Below are 12,964 nucleotides of genomic sequence, written 5' to 3'. Positions count from 1 at the left end.
CTAGTTGGTGGAAGTCCAGGTCTCTTCAGTAATTGCTGTTCATCCCATGGTGGCAGCTATCACATCTTCAAAAGGATCCACCTCCTTCAGCATATGCGTTCTAGCATCTGCTGCAAATTTAACATCTTCTAAAAGGCTCTTGTGAAATGTAAAAAAGTGGTCTGAACACTGGCCTTGTACAGCATAGTACAATTGGTAGATGAAGCATTTTTGTGGTGGGTATTTGTGGGACAAGTCCATTTACCTTAGCCAACTTGACAGGAGCCCATAGGAGGACTGGAGATCAACCCTTGTTTGAAGCTTGTTAAGCTTGTTCTACTGTAGCCATACCCCTTGCAAATCTGGACAGATATAGTAGACAGTGTCTTAAGCTGCAAACAAAGACTTTTTGCCAATTTCCTTCTCTCTCTTTTTCTCTCACTCTGCTTACTCCTGTGTGGTCAGCAAAAGCAAATTCACCCAGGGAAACCTGGCTTCCCAGGTGCAAATTCATAGTGGATCCATGTGGATTTTTTCCCACGGTGTAGTGTTACCCAAGATCATACATATCCTAAGAGTTTTCACAGCTGTGACAGCCAGTTTAGTAATATGCAATGTATATGGAACTGTTCACCTTTTGCACATGTTTTTTCTTCTAAAATGTCTTACTAAAAAGTCTTAAATTTTTGAAACAATATTCACAGTACCATGATCATTTTCTCCCTCCCCCTGAAGCCCTCTCTAGCACCAAAAATATGCTTCTAATGCTGATTTGGAAAGGCTATGGTCTCTGTGTTCGTGAAGGTGAAACTGAAGAAGAAAAACAGCCACCCACACAAATAAAGTATTTCTGCCATACATCAAAGGACCGCATACGTCACGGACCGCATGGGGAAACTTTTGAAAAAACACAACCTACAAACAGTATTCAAGCCCAAAAATACAACAAATGTTACGGTCCGCGAAGGACAGAAGGGACCCCCCTCACCATTGCAGGAGTGTACCGGATACCTTGCAGTTTTGGACAGGTATATATTGGAGCCACAAAATGAAGCATCCACACCAGAATCAAAGAACATGAGAGACACTGCAGACTGAAACAACCAGAAAAATCTGCAGTAGCTGAACATGCCCTGAAACAAACTGGACATGAAATTCTATTTCAAAATACTGAAATACTGGACAACACCAGCAATCATTACGTTAAACTGCACAGGGAAGCCATTGAAATTCACAGACATTTACAGAATTTCAACAAAAAAGAAGAAAGTTTGAAACTCAACAGAGCTTGGCTTCCAGCACTGAAAAATACAGCCTGCAAAAGGTCAACTAATTCTACCCAGCCACAAGGACCGGAGATCACTACACAAAAAAGCTAACGACACCCATCAATCACAGTGACAGATAATCTCTCCTTCTTATCACAACAATACACCCACAACAAAAACACACTGATCACTATAATCACCCATCTCCTGAAGAGGACAAAAGCTGATCCCACAGATATAAATACTCAACTCGTGAACAAACTGCAGCAGAGCACAGAGTGCTACTCCTATCCTCTGAAGATGCCGGCCACAGAGACTGGCGAAACGTAGGAAGAACAACCTTCAGAACATGGCCAAAGAGCCTGAAAAACCCACAACAACCAGCTATAGTCTCTCTTTTTAAAAAAAGGTAACTGGAAGAGGGTTGAAGAGAGGGACCATGTCCTCCTTCCCAAATCTTATCAGCTTACACTGTTTCTCTCCCCCACCCATGTTGGGCCCCTATTAAGGATCAAGACAATCAGTAGGGAATCTTTTTTTATTGGGGGCATAAGGGGAGTTGCATGTCCACAGTGAGGGGCAGATACTGTGATGCAGACACTAGAGTGCTCAACTGGGACTCTCCATCATTGTAAATTAGTCACTTTTGTCTCAACCTGTTTTATTAGGATAAAATAGCTCAGAGAGAGAGAGGCATACTGGCTTGGATTTATTGGAGGAAAGGTGACATGGGAATGAAACAGTAAAGGGGGAGGAACTCCTCCTCCCTTTCTGTCTCTCCCACTCCTCTCTCTCTCCCCTCTCTCTTTCTCCCTTCTTCCTCACCTTGCAGGCTGTTGGTGGAAGAACAGGTCACTGTCCACAAAGGTATGAACCAATCACTTCTTCCCGAGAGGCTCTGAAATTAGGTTGAAGGCAGCGGGAAATTAGATTGAAGGCTGTGTAGATGGACCTAAGGTGCAAGATGCCTACACCTCTGCTTTGACTAAATTGCAACTCTGCATAAAAGGGCTGCCCTTTAGAATTTGTTCCAAAATCCTTATAGAAGTCTGGTACATTAAGGGATATTTTGGATTAATCGTCTACCTTGACCTTTTTATTTTCCCTTTTCTGGACAAGCTGTTGTGGTTATTAATTACAGTATGAAAGTTATTTATCAGCTCGGCAGACAACAACGTAAGGAAACCTTTAGCCCTGCTTTAATCTAAAGCCTTTCTTTAATCGTTCCCGAGGCACTGATTGCCAGGTGGATAATTTTTTTTGCTGCCTTTCTGCCCTCAATCATGTCACTGAATGATTGGGTGGAATTCTGGGCTCCAGAACTAAGAGGGGTTTCCCCAAAGACGCTCACAGCTGTTGCTTCAAAAGGTCAGTGCTCAGAATGGATTGCTCAGCCAAAGATTGATCTTTGCTAATGTAAGACTTGTCTGGTTTCAAAAGCAATGGTGAGCAAGGAGCAGACTGAGAACCAGAAAAAGAAACGGAGATTGAGGCCTCCAAATCATGGCATAGCATTCCTGCAAGGGGGCAACCCGACAGGCTTGGGTCCCACTGTTGGTCCCATGTTCCTCACTGGTCATTTCCATATCTTCTCTGACAATTGGACCCCATCATTGCCACTGAAATGTGGCCAGCAGCAACTCCATGATGTGAAGAATACTATTAGAAATCCTTGTTCTTGATTTTAGATGTCCTAACCTAATAAGGGTGAAATCAGATGGGAATTTGTCCTGCTATTTATCCCATGCTTCTCAATGATTATTTCAATAATTTCTTCAATGATCAGAAGATGTTATTCTTTATCCTGAGCAAGTGTGATATTTTTATAAGAGCATAGAGTATATTATTATTCAGCGGGCAGTCCTTTAGTTGTTCCTATGTTTGCCCCTGCATTTTTGGCCTGGAAATTACATTGTGTGAAGGTATTTTTTCCCTTATGGAAAATTGCTAGGAATTATTGAGAATGTAAATCAAGATACAGTGGTGCCTCGCATAGCGATGTTAATTGGTTCCAAAAAAAACATCGCTATGTGAAACCATCGCTATGCGAAACACCATTTCCCATAGGAATGCATTGGAAACTGGTTAATCCGTTCCAATTGGAACGGATTGCCGTTGTTAAGCGAAAAAAACCATAGGAAACATCGCTAAGCGAAACAATGTATCCTCCATTGGAATGTATTGAAGCTGACTCAATACATTTCAATGGATTTGCGAAGTCAATTTTTGCAAATTTAAATGTGTCATACAAGGGGCAAAAATGGTTTTAAATGCTTGGATTAGCTTCTGCACCCTCTAAAACGGATGCAAAAGTTAATTTGGCTTTGATCTGACTTTTCATTAATTTATGGTGAATTTTTTCCCCCAACTTTTGACAGCTGTCAAAATCTGACAGCTCCATTATTTCCTATGGGGGAAGAAAAAATTCACAAAAAATTAATGAAGACTCAGCAACTGTTCTAAATTCTTGGGTTCGTTAGAGGACCCCCTAAGTCGTGTGCAAACCGGATTTGGCTTTGATCTGAACTTTCTTTAATTTTTTGTGAATTGTTTTCTCCCCCATAGGAAAGCATGGAGCTGTCAGATTTTGACAGGTCCATTGGTTCCTATGGGCCAAAAAAAAAATCACAAAAAATTAACGAAAAGTCAAATCAAAGCCAAATCAGGTTTGCACATGACTTAAGGGGTCCTCTAACGAATCCAAGCATTTAGAACCGTTTTTGACCCTTCTAAGACGCTTTTTTAATTGAAAAAAGAAACATCGTTAAGTGAAGCAGGGGACCTAAAATCGCATTCGTTATGCGAAGCATGGTCCCAAACTTCACTAAGCGAAAATCGCCCATAGGAAACATCGTTATGCGATGCATATTATTTTCTAAAAAAACACATCGTTATGCGAATTCATAGCTAAACGAGGCAATCGTTAAGCGAGGCACCACTGTATATAAGTGAAGCATGGTGTAGGAATGAAAATGTGCCTCTCTCACTGGTTTGTACTGTTACTAAAATAACAGTAACTTTTCTTTACATTTTAAAAGAACCTATATTTCTAGTGAAAAATCAGTTAACAGTTTGATTAAACAAGTTTTGTGCTGTACTAATACACTAATACAGTGATCCCCAACCTTGGGCCTCCAGATGTTCTTGGACTTCAACTTCCAGAAATCCTGGCCAGAAGAGGTGGTGGTGAAGGCCTCTGGGAGTTGTAGTCCAAGAACATCTGGAGGCCCAAGGTTGGGAACCACTGCACTAATAGACGATGTCAGTATTTATTTATTTATTTTTGTTAAAATATTTAAAGGAATCAGGAGCTACATGTAATGGAAACAGAATCCATGTACAAGAAAAACCTGTGATAAATTCATGTCTCTAAAAGTGTGAGTTTAAGTGAAATGGTAGCTTGGTCCATAACTAAACACATTTTCTACTATACTGAAACTGCTAGTAAGCCACTTCAATGCTATATTATTGTTAAATTCTATTTATTTATTTTTAAAAGGACTTTGAATAACCAGCTATATGCTGTGAAACAGATGTTCGATGAACATTTTTGAAACTTCTCATCTCCAAAACCTAGCCACTTGCACCAGGACAGGCTTTGGATGGCAGCAAAGAAGAAGGTGTGGAAAAGAATGTAAAGAACAAAGAAGAGGGTTGAAGAACGTGATGGTTAAGGTAGGGCTAGAGGAGAAATGTTGCTAATATCATCCTCTGTACAGTCTCCTGAGTTAAAAGAAACATGAACATGTGAGTCACACAAGCCAGCCCCATGGTGCAGTGGCTGAACTGCAGTACTGCAGTCAAGACTATGATCACAACCTGAGTTTGATCTCAGCCAGTTCAGGTAGCTGGCTAAAGGCTGACTCAGCCATCCATCCTTCTGAGTTTAATAAAATGAGCACCCTACTCAATGGTGGTCAAAGTGTTCCCTGCATGTTGCAAACTGCCCAGAGAGTGTAGAACAACAATAAACAACACCAATGACAGAATCTGTGACTGTGCAATATGGAAAAAACATAGAATCATAGAAGGATGAAGTTGGAAGGGGCCATCGAGTCCAACCCCCTGCTCAATGCAGGAATACAAATCAAAGGATATCTACCAGGTGGTTGTCTAAATTTCTCTTGAATGCCTCCAGTGCTGGAGCACTCACCACCTCTCGAGATAACTGATTCCAAAAATTGTCCTGTCTCATTATGCTCCAACACACCTTGAAGGAAAATCTGAGATTCTTCATCTCCAACTGAGAGTAGGAGAAAGGGCTTTTCTTTTCTTTGTTTAAGACCTCTTTATATTGCACAGAATCCTTTCCCCTTGCAAAGCAACGCATGCCCTCCTGGATCCTACCAATTTTGCACAAACTATCTGATTTTTCCCAAGAAAGTGTGCTCACAATTCCAAGGACTACTTAAGAGTAGTGGGAAATTTCAGACAGTCCTCACAGGCAAGGAAAAAATGTGTCAATTCCTCATCCTTACTTGCACGAATGAATCACTCTTAAAAGATTTGCATTTCTACTGTAAATTGCCTTTAGGAAGAATTATTCTGCTGTATAAAAATGGAGCAGCAAATGGTGTCCCCTACCCAACAAAGCTAAGGTGCAAAGTATCCCAACTAAATTATTTCAGCCCCTGAGGGAGAAAAAATCCACTGTCACTTTCCCCCATCCCTGACAGTAAAAACACAGTAACAAGAATTAAAATAACTAACGCTTCGCTTCATCTTCATGGCACTTAATTTGCTGTGTAACACAGCTGACTCACTCTTCTTCATAGTACATTTGGTCCTGTTCTGGAGCCCTGGCTTAGCTAGGCCCACCCAGACTAGACAGGCAGGAACTACGTTGAAAGGATTTCCTGCTATAGTTAAGTCTTACTTGAGCGCTAAGTCTCTCCTGCACAGTTGTGTGTTCTTGCCTTCTTGGAACATCCTGGGCTTGAAATACATTCACTTCATCCTCTGGTTCTCACTAGCTATTGTCAACTTTTGGCTATCAGTTTGGCCTCTCCCAAGGCTTTTTTTCGCTTGGGGATCTCTGATGCAGCTTTTACCAGAAGAAATGTGGGCCAAACGGGATATTACAAAACATCCTTCCTCAGAACCAAATCACGTTATTGTTCAACGGACAGGGATGAGACTGTCTTTCAATAAGATTTGTGAAAGAAGAGCATACCTATAGCCTTAAGACCTACCACAAAACAAAAATAGTGCATTTGAAAATGATGGGGGGGGGACCCTGTTGTACACCACACTTTAAGGATTTCCTCTTTTGTGACAGATTATCTACCGAACAAACACTGTTTATCTTCAAAAAGTGCGAAAAGGAGGAACTGAGGAACTACAGACCAATCAGCCCGAAATCAGTCCCAGGGAACTACAGTATCTGGAACAGGTTATAAAGAAGTCACTCTGCAAGCACCTTGAAAACAATGCAGTAATAACTGGAAGCCTTTTAAAGGAGAAATCCTGTGAGGTCCTAGTCCTCCTCAATTCAACACTGACGAGAGTAATGTGTCTATTTCTGGACATTGCACTTCAAGAAGGATGCCAAGAAGGGGGTTGGACCCAATGGCCTTATAAGCCCCTTCCATCTCAATAATATGAAAAGGCACAAGAGCAGTCAAAATGACCTAATAAGAAGACCAGTCATTAGGGAAGTGTGCAACTAGTTGAATCGGATAAAAGCAGAAAAGGGTGGAGTTACTTTTTAAGTCAAAGCTCCCAGAACCCCACAGCGAGCATATATATAGGTCAGGAGGCACTCTCAAGTTTGTAGGAGCTCAATATTGTCTTGACGACATCTCAGCGGCCTTTGATACCATTGACCACGGTATCCTCCTGGGGAGGCTCTCCGAGTTGGGAATTGGTGGCCTCGCATTGGCTTGGCTCTGTTCCTTCTTGGAGGACCGCCCCCAGAGAGTGCAGCTTGGGGAGAGCGTCTCGGCCCCGTGGAATCCCAATTGTGGGGTCCCACAGGGGTCGATCATCTCCCCAATGCTGTTTAACATCTATATGAGGCCGCTGGATGGGGGTCATCAGGGGGTGTGGAGCCCGGTGTCATCAGTATGCCAATGATACTCAGCTCTACATCTCCTTTCCACCTACCGCAGGAGAAGCCGTTCTGTCCCTTCAGCGCTGCCTGGGGACCGTACTGCAATGGATGCAGGAGAACGGGCTGAGGCTGAACCCGGACAAGACGGAGGTACTAAGGGTGGGTGCCCCCACAGTCGGGAACTTGGGAAACTCCCTCTCTTTTGGGGGGGTGACCCTTCCCGCTAAGGATGGGGTCCGCAGCTTGGGAATCCATCTTGACCCGGCGCTCACTATGGAATTCCAGGTGACGTCGGTGGTCCGAACCGCCTTTTACCATCTCAGGCGGGTGGCCCAGCTGCGGCCCTATCTTGATGTTGGGGCACTCACCACTTTGGTGCACGCGCTCGTAATCTCAAGATTAGACTACTGTAATGCGCTCTACGTGGGGCTACCTTTGAGGCTGCTGCGGAAACTTCAGGTGGTGCAGAACGCGGCGGCCAGACTCCTTAGTGGGGTGAGAAAATTCCAACATATCTCGCCCACTCTGGCCGCATTGCACTGGCTGCCCATCCGATTCCGCATCGACTTCAAGGTGTTGATGCTCACGTACAAAGCCCTAAACGGTTTAGGGCCTCGATATTTGGCGGAACGCCTTCTACCACCAAGTTCTACCCGTGTCACTCGTGCGAGCCAGGAGGTGAGGTTGAGGAGCCTAACGCCGAGGGAGGCCCGGAAGGAGAAGACAAGAAATCGGGCCTTCTCGGCGGTGGCTCCTCGCCTCTGGAACAACCTTCCCCCGGACATTCGCGCGGCCCCCTCGCTGGGTATTTTTAAAAAGCAATTAAAGACAATGATGTTTCGGCAGGCCTTCCCCCCCACCCCCCCTTAGCTAATCCTGATTTTCCTTTTTTCTTTTTCTTAGTTTATAATTCCATGGTTGAAAGTTTTCTTCTTTGTAAATTCGTTTTTAGTTATTGTTGTACCCCTGTTGTGAGCCGCCTAGAGTGGTCTATTGACTAGATAGGCGGGATATAAATAAAATAAATAAATAAATAAATATATAGTAAATAGTGAGCAACAGCACAATTGCATCAAGACAATATTGAGCTCCTAGATACTCGAGAGAGCCTCCTGACGTTTCTCTGTAGAAAAGTACATGCTGTTGGTTTTCCTGGCTTTTTACTGATTGTGTTCTTTCCTTTCCCCACCCCCACCCCTTTGCAAGTTGACTTTTGAATTCCTAGAACAAGTATACATATGGACCTGAGAGGCCATAATGAGGTTGTTATGGAAACCCCCTATGTGTCCTTATTATATAATAGCGCTTCTCGGCAATGTGCTTGTCATCAGTTTGTTTCCAATGTTACATTTGTAGCTTAAGCTTGTTTAGTGTTTCTCGAAGGGGGCTTGATGAATTAATCTCTTATCACATGTGTGGGGCAGGAAGTTTTATTTAAAGAGCAAGTTGAGAAGTTTGGTTTAAGGAGTCTTATTTAGAGAACAGCCATAGTACAAGTACAGTGCTTTACAGGAAGAATCCCAGGTTCATTTCCTGGCATTTCCAGGTAGGGCTGGAAAATACCCTGTCTGAACCCTTACCAAGCAACTGCTAATTATTGTGTCAACAGTACTGGACTAAATAAACCAATAGCATGACTCTGTATATAGCCATTCCTTGTGGTTTCCTAGGCTTCCTTATGAGTCATCCTGACTGGTCATCTCAGTTCTTATTAGGTCATTTTGACTGCTCTTGGGGTGGAAATTTAGCAAAAGAGGAGTCAGAGATACTTCTGCCACCAAGCAAAGTGAACCAGCTGCCCCTGGTAGCTGATGTTAAAAGGCAGGGTGGTGAGATCTTGGGGGACCAAATCATGTGTACCATGATATGCACCTCAGTAGTGGCAAAAAATTCTTCTCCCCTTGCAATCCTGAAATAAGACTCAATGGCTAGTCTGAGAGCCTTCTGTTCATAGATTTGAGAGGGAGCACCATTTTCTTCTTTTCTCCTTTGTCGGCAAGGTGATGCTTCTTGGGAGGAAAGCGATGACAAAACTAAACAGCATCTTAAAAAAGCAGAGACATGACCTTGCCGACAAAGGTCCGCATAGTCAAAGCTATGGTTTTTCCTGTCGTGATGTATGGAAGTGAGAGCTGGACCATAAAGAAAGCAGACCGTCGAAGAATTGATGCCTTTGAATTGTGCTGGAGGAGGCTCTTGAGAGTCCCCTGGACTGCAAGGAGAATAAACCTATCCATTTTGAAGGAAATCAACCCTGAGTGCTCACTGGAAGGACAGATCCTGAAGCTGAGGCTCCAATACTTTGGCCATCTCATGAGAAGCGAAGACTCCCTGGGAAAGACCCTGATGTTGGGAAAGTGTGAAGGCAAGAGGAGAAGGGATTTAATCTCTTTTTGTAGATTCTAGTATAAAAAATTTGCAATTTTTAAATTTCTTTTTGTTTTGTATTATTTGTCCACTATTACATTAATCATTGTGTTTTTCTCTCTTTTTTTTTAAATCCTGTATGCTTGCCATCTTCCTGGCTTATTAGCATTCTCAAAAAAATGTTGCCTTGCAAAAAAATTTATTTTTATTTTTTATTTTTGCCATCTCTTCCTGTTCCAATAAATTAATTTTATGCTGTAGTAGATTGATTTTATTTTTTAGGTACTTTACTGTAGGGTTTTTTTTTCAATTCCATTTCTTCTTTCTTCAGGGATGCTATTAATTTTTGATATTGTTTGCTTTTTTCTCTTCTCTTTTGTGCTTTAAAGTCTATTGCCAAGCCCCAAAAGTATACTTTCACTGCATCCCATATGATTACCATTTCAGTATCTTGAGGCTTATTAACTTGGGAATTTTTTTTTTTGTTTTGATCAAAAAGACTTTGTCCCTCAGTAAATATTTTTTAAATCTCCATCCTTCTCTTCTTAAAGGTTGTCCCAAAGTCATCATTATTGGATTATGGTCTGCATATGTATTTGGCAATATTTCAATTTCTTCCACTTGGTGTGTCATTCCCTCTGAAATCCAGCAATTGACCATGAATTGCTGGATTTGAATAAAATTGATAATCTCTTTTCTGATGGTACTTAGTTCTCCAGATACCAATTAAATTAAGTTCTTCTGCCATTTCTAGAAAGACCTTGGGAATCATATTTCTCCTCTTTTTCCTTCCCTTTTCACTCATTGGCAATATATCTTTTTGCTTATCAATTATTGCACTGAAATCCCCCGTAATACATATTTTCTTATCACATCTTTGTATCAACTGACTTTCCAATTGTTCTCCCATACTCTGAGGCATATATACTGTATATACTGTATATATATACTGTATATTGCTACCTTTTTTTTTTCTTTTGTTGATCGGAGGCTATGAAGCTATAAAGACTTTGCCCAATTTAGAAATTTTTTAACAATTTTTTTATCTGCTTCCTTGATATGAGTCTCCTGGATACATATAATTTCTGCTTTGGCTTTGAAAAATTTATTAAATATTATTTTCCTCTTCTGGGGTGAGTTCAGCCCGTTAATGTTCATTGAGAGTATTTTAATTTGTTTAGACATCTGCTCAGCTTTTACTACCAATTTTATCTTTGGCTTTTTCCATGTCTCTAGTTCTTCTCAAGAAGGGTGGAATTCTTTGTCTTTTACGTTCTGCTTCTTCTGGTTCCTCTTCTGATTCTCCATTGGAGAACTGTAGGTCTTCTTTTGTCTGCTTCAATTTATGTTTCATTTCTTCCATGAAGTTCCTGGTTTTCATTTTGCTATTTAAATCTAGGAAGAAACATTCCTTCCAGTCTTAGCCATGTAGATGGAAATTTCTAGTCTGTCAGTATTATAGTAAGGAAGGAGTATTCTTGTCTTTTTCCCTGCATGCTCCAAGGGACCTGCTTCAGGATATTAATCTTGGTCCCTCTAATTGTCAGTTCCTTTTCTCTGTTGACTTTCAGTATTTTCTCTTCACCGATCTTCTTAGTAACTTTATATGAATTTTCTTTTTGGCAATTTATTGCTTCTTGTGAAGGTATTCCCCACTCTGAAGATTCTCTCCATTGATTGGTGCAGCTCTTCCTGGGTTAACCCTATTTGTGGGACTAATTCTTCCGATATTAATCTCTCTAGATCTTTTGATTCCTGTTCTTCCACATTTTATATCGTGGGAAAATACAAAGCTCAGTCCATTATCAAGAACATAAGGCACTTTGATCCTTATTTTTTTTCCTTTTTTAATATTTTGCAGTTGTTTTTCAACTTCTGTTAATATCCTTTCCACTTCTGTGATAGCCTGTGTAAAAGCATCTATCTTCTGGTTGTTAGTGTCAATTCTGGCTCTTAAGTCTGTTTTTAGTTCTTGCATCTGTTCTGAAAGTTGTTTGATTATGTTGGCTTGCATATCCTGCATTGCATTTTTAAAAGGTTCTTGGCCCATTAGCTTGGTAAAATTTGATGCTTGACTAGAAGAGTCATCCTTTTTAGTTCTTAATGCCATATTGTCCATTTTTCCCAGTTTATGAAGAGAAGTTTAAGTTATTATATAATTCCCCCACATTCACTTTCCACCCCTCAATTTGCAACATATTTTACATCTATATTCATTTAGAGTAATTATCAACACAGAGCAGCGTTCATCAGCTAGTCTTTCCCCAATTTTAATTATTACAAGCAAGAATATAAATCCTAAGATTTGTTCTTCATGCCCTGTAAACTGGCTTTTTAACTTTTGGCTTTTAGCCCAAGGTTCTCCAGGGTACCTTTCAAAGTAGTCCGTCTGTTGATTAGAACGCAGAACATCCAGGATAGTATCTAGTTAGGAGGGTGAAAAGGACAAGATAGACCCAGTTCTTCACATTCTGTGAGTCAGCCAAGGTTGCCTCTATCTTCTCTGCTCCTCCTTGTAATCCAGAAGATGGGATGGTTAAAAGCGAGGGTTTCCAGTCTGGATCTGTTGCTTTTCTTCCTCGTGACATTTATTTTTTTCTCCTCTTTCCAGCTGAAAATTGTCACGTGACTACTAGGTCTTTGGAGAGTACACAGGGCTGCTTCAGTGTTGTTACAGTGTTATTTTTCAAGGAGTTACAAAAGTCCTCAACCTTTTGGACATCCTCGAAGTAAATACTGTAAAGCCTCATCATTTTGCAGGTGATCAAGCTCTTCACCCATCACTATGATCTACACAAGCTTTCATATTCTTCTAAAACAGGGGTGGGCAACATAGTGGGGCCAGGGGCCAGTTTCTGTCTCAGGACTTCCCAGGAGCTGTGCAGACTCTCAGAAATGATAACACAGAGAGAGGAATGGCTGTTAAATAGTCAGGGGTTCTGTGACCCATATAAAAAGGTAAATCACCACTTCTGGAGACTTCAAAAAGCTGCAGTTGCCCCTTTTTAATCGAAAAATAAGTAATCTTCATGCAGCCTTAGGGCCACACTCATTATGGGTGCATATTCATTCCTCCTACCCTTGCCATATGTATATCCAGGTGGAGCTGTGACTCAATAGTCTCAAACTTCACTGGAATGATACTTTTTTAAAAAAATGGTGGAAGTCATTTTTATGTTCTTACTCTCATTTTGTTCACTCTGGCATCAGCTGGTCTCACCTGAAGCTGAAGGGGGCACAATGGAGGTCTGGCGATGTCTGGACCGGATGGTCAAGGTTGACATTATTTATTTATTTA

This window comes from Pogona vitticeps, chromosome 10, assembly GCF_051106095.1.
Source record: "Pogona vitticeps strain Pit_001003342236 chromosome 10, PviZW2.1, whole genome shotgun sequence".
NCBI lineage: Eukaryota > Metazoa > Chordata > Lepidosauria > Squamata > Agamidae > Pogona > Pogona vitticeps.
The sequence above is the reverse complement of the archived record's forward strand: the minus strand, read 5'-3'. Positions refer to the sequence as shown.